The sequence below is a fragment of the Prosopis cineraria genome, unplaced genomic scaffold (genome assembly GCF_029017545.1).
Source record: "Prosopis cineraria cultivar Desert tree isolate PC_DT_omini unplaced genomic scaffold, ASM2901754v1 PC10, whole genome shotgun sequence".
In the NCBI taxonomy this organism is placed as follows: Eukaryota; Viridiplantae; Streptophyta; class Magnoliopsida; order Fabales; family Fabaceae; genus Prosopis; species Prosopis cineraria.
In genome coordinates this window covers 13,720,126-13,729,894 of record NW_026555341.1, presented here as the reverse complement: position 1 = coordinate 13,729,894, position 9,769 = coordinate 13,720,126, and the positions used below count along the sequence as shown (strand labels likewise).

Sequence of the window (9,769 nt, the reverse complement as noted above, 5' to 3'; positions counted from 1 at the left end):
ATTTTGATAGTAGAACCAGTGAAAATTCGTGCAATACGCCATGGCACATGGCGCCTGAGCCGTGGAGTGTGGCATAGAGAGCAACACACCGTAGCGCAGAGTGTGTCTGCCATGGCGCATTGCTCTATATTTCAATATATAATTTGTTTTCAAACATTTTCAACTTCTTTCACTCCTCTAAGGTATCCCATGCTTCTGAAAACGTATCTTTACTCTGATGTGAAATATTTTTATCAATATGAATTTGTTTCTATTTAGAAAATTTAGGATTCCTTATTTTTAAATTAAAAACTTGATAATCACTCTTCAGAATTAATCCCTCATTACCATGAACTTGATTTATTAAATGTGTTTAGTGAAGTGAGATATTACATGTATAATAGTGCAGAAGTTGAGAAAAGCTTAACATATCATGTAGATGAAAGGATTAAAGACAGTATGCTTCCTCATCTTGATGATTCTCTATAATGGAGAAAGATTGATTATCAGTACCCTGAATTTAAGAGTGAAAGTAGGAACTTATGCCTTACTTTATCTACTGATAGGATGAATCTATATGGGCTTCAAAGCAGTAGCCATAGCACATGGCCAATAATTTTAGTGATTTATAATCTTCCTCCGTGGCTTTGTATGAAGCATAAGTATATGATGTTATCCATACTGATTGTGGGACCCAAGCAACCTTAGAATGACATAGACATATATTTGGCTTCTCTAATTGATGACTTAAAGATCATGTAAGAATCAGGTGTAAAGGTATATGATGGGTATAGGGAAGAAAAATTTAAGAGCTATGCTCTTAGGTATAATCAATGACTTTCCTGCCTATGGTAATCTATCAGGGTATAGCATTAAAGGGCAACTTGAATGCCCTATTTGTGAAGAGGGAACACATTCTACAAGGTTACAACATGGGATGAAAAATGTTTACCTCGGGCATCATTGGTTTTTACACGAGAACATCATTATCAATGGTTAAGAAAAGCCTTCAATAGAAATCTAAAAGAAGGTAAGCCACCTTTGCCACTAACAAGTAATGAGCCATTTGAGAATATCAATGATTTGGATATTGAATTCAGCAAACCTTTTGTGAGGCACCTTAAGACAAGTGGATAGAAGAAGAGATCTATTTTCTTTGAACTCCTTTATTAGACCACCTTAGATATTTGGCATTTTCTTAATGTTATACATATTGAGAAAAATGTTTGTGAGAGTCTTATTGGAACTTTACTTTAAGTGCTAGGAAAAACGAAAGATGGCATAAAGGCAAAGTTAGACATGGTTTCTTTAGGAATAAGAGAAGAATTGGCACGTCAAGATAAAGGAAACCATACCTTTCTCCCTTTGGAAGCTCATACGCTATTGACATGGCAAGCTCTAGTTTGATGAGCTTTTACCAGAGGCAATTCGTCAATATTGCTCGGTTAATTACCTGAATTGTGTGTGTGTGTGCGCGCGCACGTATGCATATTAACTTGCTTATTTTTTTCACCTAAGTCACCTTTATACTTCATTCGTGGTTTATGGCGGCCTTGAGTTGAGGTTCAAGTTGATTAATCCTCATGACGTCTCTCTCTACAATGATATTACCAAGTAAGCTCTTGATGATACTTTATTTCTCGCTCTATATTACTAAAGGTGAGCTACTAACACTTGTTACAAGTAAATGTTTTTTATATTTATTTGTTTTCTAACACTTATACCATTTTGTAAGGTGACTACCATGACTTCCTTTTATGGAATGACTTGAGTATTGCTTCAAAGTTTATTTTGATTCTTTCTAGTAAGTAACCTAGCCAAATTACTTATTTGAGTCTCCATATTCCTCAAAGTGTTACCTATTTGTGATTCTATATTCTTCATAGAAGCTCGAAGTAACTGCTTGTTTAAGTTAGTCATTCTCTTGGCTAATGCTTTTCATGCTATTCACTTGGTAGGTCACCATTTAAGCCACACTACAACCAAGCCAATATTTAACCATGATTTCATTTGTTCAATAGCCACATTTTTAAAACGTAGCAAAGCTTCATACCAATAGTTGGAAAAAAATGTGGCTATTTTAACCATGGCAAGAAACAAGCCTCAGTTTTAAAAAAACGTGGCTCAAAGCCACACTTTTTGAAAAAAAAAAAAAAATATGGCCATCGCTAACCTGACATATTGTCAGACTTTAGCCACATTTTTCCAAAAAACGTGGCTAATTACTTTTATTTAAAAACATTAGTAACATTTTTGGTAGCAAATTATATATTTTAAGAATTTTTCAAAAATTTAAATATTACATATTATTATATTAAATCCACGTTTAACGTGGCTACTGACTTATTTCATTAAATAAAATTTGATAATTTTTTTTTGAAAATTTAAATCTTTTTCACAAGCTTTTGAACTATTTAAATACTACAAATTACTATATTATATTATTATTATTTTGTAATATTTTGAAAAAATTATTTCACAAAATTTAATTTTCAAATTGTTTTCGAGAATTAAATTTTAATTATTTTTTGATTAGATTATTAACACAAGTTATTTAAATTATTTTTGTTGCTGGTTGATGTATATATTTTTGTTTCTACTTATAAAATATTTTTAATCAATATTTTAGAATCTTATTAATATATAATATTTCCCAAAGAAAAAATATAATTAGAAAATTTAAAACAAATGGAAAAATTAAAAAGACAGATAGAGTAAAAAATAGATAAAATAAAAAATTTACTTACAAAATAAGAAATGAAATAAATAAAAAAATTAATAAAATCATAAACAACTTACATGAAAAAAAAAAAGAGTCAGAGGATATTAGAGAACATGAGAAAATGAGATATGGTGAGAAACAAATGAAAAGCAAGCAACAAATGAAAGCAGATAAGAGCATATATAAAAGCAGATAAAGCCAACGTGGCTTTATAAGCCACGTTTTTGGTACTAAAACATGGCTTAATAAGCCACGTTTTCTAAAAAAAAGTGGCTTCAAGCCACACTTTTGTAAAAAACGTGGCTCAACATGAGCCATTATCAATTTTTAAAAATAATTTAATTTAATTATTTTATTTTTTATTTTATATTAATAAAATCAAATATTTTTATTAATAATTAAAAATAATTAAATCGTCCTAACAAAAAAAACTACTATATTATTAACTGTTGTTATGTAGTTTAATTGTAAATTTAAGTTAATAAAATTTATAATATTAATTATAACTCATTAATTAATTTCTAACAAATTGATTAGTCTTAATAATTAAAAAAATTATTTTATTTTATACTGTACAGAAATAATGATTGTGAATAAATTACTCTACCATAATCAACATTATATAATTAAATATATTTTGTTATGCTAATTTTTTATAGTACTAATTTTAACCAAAAGATATTTATATAATAATAAATATATTATTTTTGTAATAAAAAAATTTTATTTTTTAAATAAAATTTAAGTATAAGATTATGAAAATTATGTTGTTAATATTAATACAAATAATTTATATATTATTCCTGAAAAATGAAAGGAGAATATTATAACTGAAAAAAAAATTAATAAAACATTCTTCATCAAAGTTTTAACAAATTTAAACATAAAGAAAACAAAAGAAACAAATATTCATTAATTCATTACAAATAATGATTTCAAGAAGAAAATTCATTTATGAAAAGAGCCTGGAGAATTGTTCAAATTCATATTTGATCTACTGTTTGGACTAGCATTGGAAGATGAATCTTGCAAATAATAGCAAATAGGTAACATTAGAAAATATAAGATGAAAAAAGCATAAATAAAACAAGTTAAGCATAATTACTGAATTAAAGTGTCGCATTAGCCATTTCATTTCTTCCATCGACAGCATGAATCTTTCTTCCATTTCCTTTTGCATGGTCAAAAATCATTCCTCCCTTTCCCTTTCCCTTTCTCTTCTCTTTCTCTTTCCATAGCCATCCTTTCTCTTTCTAGATCCAACTCTTCTTGCAATCTTTTATTTTACTCCTCAACTTATGACATCCTTACTCTCATTTGGTCAAATTCATTTTCTGCAAAAGGGCCTAATGTACCTTGACTTGAACGAGAACATCTAAATACTTGTGTCGATGTTGGAGCTAATCTCAATCCCCTCACACGTCCATAGTGATTTGGGCCTAAACCTTGTAGTGAAATATCATTACCAACACTAAAATCTAATGAATACTGACTTTCATATATTCTTTGAGCTTTTCCTAATTAAAAAAAGAAAAATTAGAAAAATTTTGAATTGTTAATTGTTAATCAAATAATTATTATCTCACAATGGCTGCAGCCGTTTCTTCATTGGAAGGATTGCCCTCTTTGTTTAAATGAGTTGCTTTGTAAAGCTCTACAAAGTTCACTTGTTGTCCATCTTCTTCTTCCTATAAAAATAATATTTCTATTATTGAATATATATATATATATATATATATTTGATATGACAAATTAAAAAAATATCATATAACCCCTTCTTCTCAGGAAACTGAGAATTCCAGTCGTATGGTAAATCTTCAAATGAACCCCACTTAGAGTATTTTTTTGTGAAATCATCTATAAAAAATAATTATTATTAATAAATATATTTTATTTTGAGAAAAAATTATTTTAAAAAAAATCTTACTTGGGTGTTGGGATTTGAACGATGATCAATGAATGTTGCCCAATCTTCTCTAGAGACACCACTTGACACAGCATTCTTCAATTCTTCTACTGATTTAGTACCATCTTGATTGTTTTTACACAAATCATATTTTGAGTATTTCCACTTTTCTCCCATTGCTTTTAAAATAAACTTTTTGTACTCGAAATCATCAACCAAAAAATAACCCTGCATAAGATATATAAAATATATTAATTAATGACAATTATGAAAAGAAACATATTCTTCTTCTAATTACCTTGACAATATTTTCGTAAACATGATCTTTCATTATGTCAAGAACCTCGCACCAATCAAGATATCTTAATGGAAAATTATTGTAATTAATCGCAAGAATTCCTAAAAAACTTGTCAAGAGCCCACCAATACCTCTAATTGGTTGATTAAGTGTGTTCCACTCTATGTGAATTCTTTCACCATTTTGAAGCAAAAGCACATCTTTTGATTTCAAACATTGAGTGGAAGTGTTTCCACTTTCCTCTGAAAAAAAATTATTAGAAAAAAAATTAGAAAATGTACATAAAAAATATTGACTTTAAATACCTATAACCGTTACTCAAAATCCTCTTCTTTTGGAATCTTGTCCACGACGAGTATGCCTTCGTCTCTACATAGATTCTTGTTCCCTAAGCTCCTCTTGATGCATGATGCCTCCTCTTGTTGAATGGGTGTCCCTTTTTGGCTTTGATTTAAATAGTCATTAAGAGCATCAAGCATGACTCTATCATCTACGGGTGACATTGAGTCAAAAGTAATATATACATAGGCTAAACACTAGCAAAAATACTAAATGATTGGCTAACATCATAAGCTAGCATAGGGTGGTAGTCAAGATAGGAGGTACTATCACGCATATTAACTCATGTTCTCCACCTGTTCATCTTCTTCTTCCCTACAAAGAAAGAATTCAAAATGTATTAAATAAATAAAAATATGAAATAAATAAATTTATATATTTTAAAATATACCTAGATAAATTCATATGAGCTTTGCTACAAGGAAATAACTCTTCTAAGTTTTGGGGATGAACAGGTTCAAAATCATAGCAATTATTTTCATCATCTTCCATGTCATATATATCTCTTAGTTTTAGGTGCACAACCATATTCCAGTTTTTATTTTGCTCATCTTCAACATAATAATCCTATGTGTATTAATCAAGAAAAACCAACTGACGTGATCCCCAATTCATCAGTAATGATCCCTCGACGATTCGAAGTGTTGGCCCACTTGCATTTGAATAATGTCACTGTAAATCTTCCTTGATAATTGAGTTTAATTATATCAACTAACTTTCCATAATAAGCCACACCACTAAAGCACATATCACCATCACTGCTACTTGGATAACTTATTGTGCCAAATGTTCCAAACACACCACAATTTTGAATTGTGAGTCCTTGTTCACGTTCAAGCGTGCAAAAGTTGAACCCATTTACATTATAAGCAATAAATCTTTGTGTAGAATCAAGGGGCCTAGCGGCAAGAAATTTTAAATCAACAAAGTGCGAACCAAACAAATCATTCTATATCTAATAACACAAATATCTACTTAGTTGATCCATGAAGTTAAAGAAAAATTAAATAAAATAATCCAAATATAAACTTACTCTATAAGAAAACCAATCAACAAATTCTCTATGAACTCTCTTATCAACTTCAAGAGATGATCAAGTTCTATTTCGTAATTGTCCTTTTACAACTCTTCGAAATTCCCTATATTAAGAATAACTTAATATTGTTTTCCAAAATAATAAACTCACTAAAAATAACATTATCATCAAATACTTACTCAACAAACAGATCCACTTCTCAATAATTTGTAAGCACGTGCCGATGTGCTTATAATCTCCCTTTGGGAGTGAGAGTAAAATATTCAAACCCACCCACATATTTTCTAACTAGAGAGAATATAGTAAGTGCAGAAAGTTGATAATAGGTTCATCACCAACTCGATGAGGGCGATTGAAAACTGTCTCAACTCCCTCTAAATATCTAGAATAAAATAATAATATTTCTTCACCCACATAACCTTCTGCAATTAAATTTTTTGGCCAAGCTTTATTTCAAACATATGATTTAAATTTTCCCAGTAACCTCCAAACAATTTATAACTTTAATATAAATGTACAATTGTATTGTGAAGAGAAACATATTTTCTAGATATCCAAAAAATATATTTTTCACTCACCTCTCTATAAGATACATCCATCAATATTGCATAGGACCTCTGAGCTTGACTTCTTCAACAAGATGCACAATTAAATGGATGATGATAGTGAAGAAAGAAGGCAAATTAAAAATTTCTAGATGACATAAAGTGATACCAAGTCGACTTTGAAGCTCGTCAAGATTACTCACATTCACAACCTTTTCACACAATTTTTTAAAAATAAAATACAAATAGTCAGCACAGTTGATACTTCTTTTGTAAGAGTATTTTTCATTGCTAATGGAAGCAATTGCTGCATCAAAACATGAGAGTCATGACTTTTTAGCCCCCCAATCTCCTATTGTCTCAAATTAATGCATCTAGAAATGTTACTCTTATCTATCAGGAATGGTGATATTTTTTAATGCTTTAAAAAAGACATCTTTATTAGACTTGCTCAATGTAAACTTGGCCGGATGAAATTTTTCATTATCATCTAGCCACAAATCTAGTCTAATGCCCATTTCTTTTAAATCTTTTTGTGCTTGTAAATAATCTTTTGATTTTCCAGGCTCATTCAATAATGTGAAAAGAATATTGTCACAAACATTCTTCTCAATATGCATCACATCAAGACAATGGCAAAGCATGTTATTTGACCAATAAGGTAAAACAAAAAATATACTTCTCTTATGCCACTGTTGAGAGTCCTTACCACTTGAATTTTGAGCCCTTTTTTTTAGATCTTTCATCATTACCCTTGCCAAATATCACATTAACACTTTCAACTTGGTTCAAAATTTCTCACCCTGACTAAACCTTAGGTGGCATTCTCAACTCTGATTTTCCATCAAATCGAAAAGCATCAAAATGATAGTCGAAATGATAAGCAATCAAAATTACAAGTCAAACATGCTAATCTTGTATGAACATTCCATCTAGACAATGTTCGAAGACCAGGAAAATCACTAATTGTCCACATAAGTGCTGCACGCATCCTAAACATTTCATTGGAGTAAGAATCATATGTTTCCACTCCAACATTCCACAAATCTAAAAGTTCTTGAATTAAGGGCTGCAAATACACATCAATGTCATTTCTTGGAGCTTTTCATTTGGGAATTATCATTGAAAGTATTAATGAGCCCTATTTCATACACATCCATGGGGGAAGATTATAAGGCATAAGAACCACTGGCCAAATACTATAAGCACTACTCAAAATTCTAAAAGAAGTGAAACCATCAATTGCTAATGCCAATCATATGTTTTGAGGTTCTAAAGCAAAATTTGGATAAGTCATGTCAAAAATTTTCCATGCTTCAGAATCCCTTGGATGCCTCATTAAACCATCAATATTCTGTTTATATACATGCCACCTCATATGCTTTGCAGTTTGAAGACATAAACAGTCATTGCAATCATGGCTTTAATGGAAAGTATCTCAAAATTTTCACAAGTTTTTTCACTTTTTTTTAGATATCAATTTCCGTCTTGATGTATTGTATATTTTGCAGGTTTTTCTTTTGTCATCTTCTCCCTAATATAACATACAACATTTGGGAAAACATCAATTTTTTTGTACTCCAATCCTAACTTAGTAATAGTCTTTTTTGCTTCATAAGTAATAATTCCAAAATCATTGATAAAGCTTTGTTGCTTATACCACAAAAACATTTAATATGGTACAATCTAATTAAAAAAGATAATTTTAAATATTTCTCATGCCCATCATATAATTGCTCTTGCCCATGTTGCATTAATTCAAAAAATTCTTTTGTCTCTTCATTCATCCCTTGATTTTGATTTTGTGATAACTCTTCAATTAGAATTGAAGTTTTATTTTCTTATTGCACCCCAAATACATCACAAACTAATTCATGAATATGACCACTTGTCTCATTTTCTTGTTCTCTAATTTTCTATGTTAACTAGACCACTGGAAGTAGTTCCTCTAAATTCACGTTTTTGACCATATAAACCCTAACATGTATATCTAAAAGGGAATGGTTTAGCAATTAAATGGTTTCAAACCTCCTCTCAAACATTTCATTTTCTAAAGTTACACTTAAGATGAGGACAAATAATTTTACCCTCAACACTACTGTTTGCAAAAGCAAAATTTAAAAATCTTTCAAAACCATTCATATATTCTCTTGTGTTGCGAAGTTTAGATATCCAAGATTTATCCATTTTTTATATAAAATAACAAAATAATTATATTTAAACATAAAACTTCAACATAATTTTTATTATTTAAATAAATATAAACAACGTAAATAAAAAATTTCAACATGCATATCATAAATTTAACCACATTAAATAAATTTAATTTAAACATTAATATAGAATTTAAATCATTCTATATAGAAAATAAAAATTTAAACCTAACAAAATATTACTACATAAATTCATGTCATATTTCATCCATAAAATTTAATTTTTCCAATTCATAGACATCAAATGTAGAATAAAAATAAACTAATAAATATTATCCATTTTATATAATTAAAAAATATAATATAATATAAAATAAAAATAAATTACCTCAAGTGAGCAAAGCAGCGAAAGTGAGCAAGATAGCAAAAATGGGGAGTGAAGTGTCAAATTGATGGCTTAAAGAACTTTTTTAAAACCCTAAAAATATATAATAAAATATAATAATAAATATAAATTTAAAAATATATATAAAATGAACAAGAAAAAACAAAAAAAATATGAAGAGGCAGACCTGTAATGCATTATGCACGAATGTAAAATTTTCAGAGGGGGTGGGATGATTTATAAGGCTTTTAAGCCACGGTTTTTCTGAAAACCGTGGCTCTAAGCCACATTTGTGTTAGAAATCGTGGCTGGATTTTCTAACACAAATATGGTCTAGCCACATTTTTCTGCAAACCGTGGCTCTCAGCTTTGCATAAAAATATGGCTCTAAGCCACAGCTTTGTAG

At 29.3% G+C, this 9,769-nt stretch overlaps 1 long non-coding RNA gene across 4 annotated transcripts; it reads right to left on the bottom strand.

Moving 5' to 3' along the window:
* Positions 1 to 3,720: 3,720 nt before the first annotated feature.
* LOC129284606 (uncharacterized) lies at positions 3,721 to 9,441 on the bottom strand. 4 transcript variants are annotated; one of them, XR_008586889.1, is made up of 5 exons: positions 6,859 to 9,053; positions 5,211 to 5,559; positions 4,629 to 4,835; positions 4,288 to 4,389; positions 3,721 to 4,146 (listed from the first exon to the last, which is right to left on the bottom strand). It is a non-coding gene; the product is annotated as an uncharacterized LOC129284606 (long non-coding RNA). The 4 variants fall into 4 exon arrangements; XR_008586890.1 differs by lacking the exon at positions 6,859 to 9,053 and adding an exon at positions 9,367 to 9,441 and having other exon boundaries at positions 3,721 to 4,389; XR_008586888.1 differs by having other exon boundaries at positions 3,721 to 4,389; positions 6,278 to 9,053.
* Positions 9,442 to 9,769: the final 328 nt, after the last annotated feature.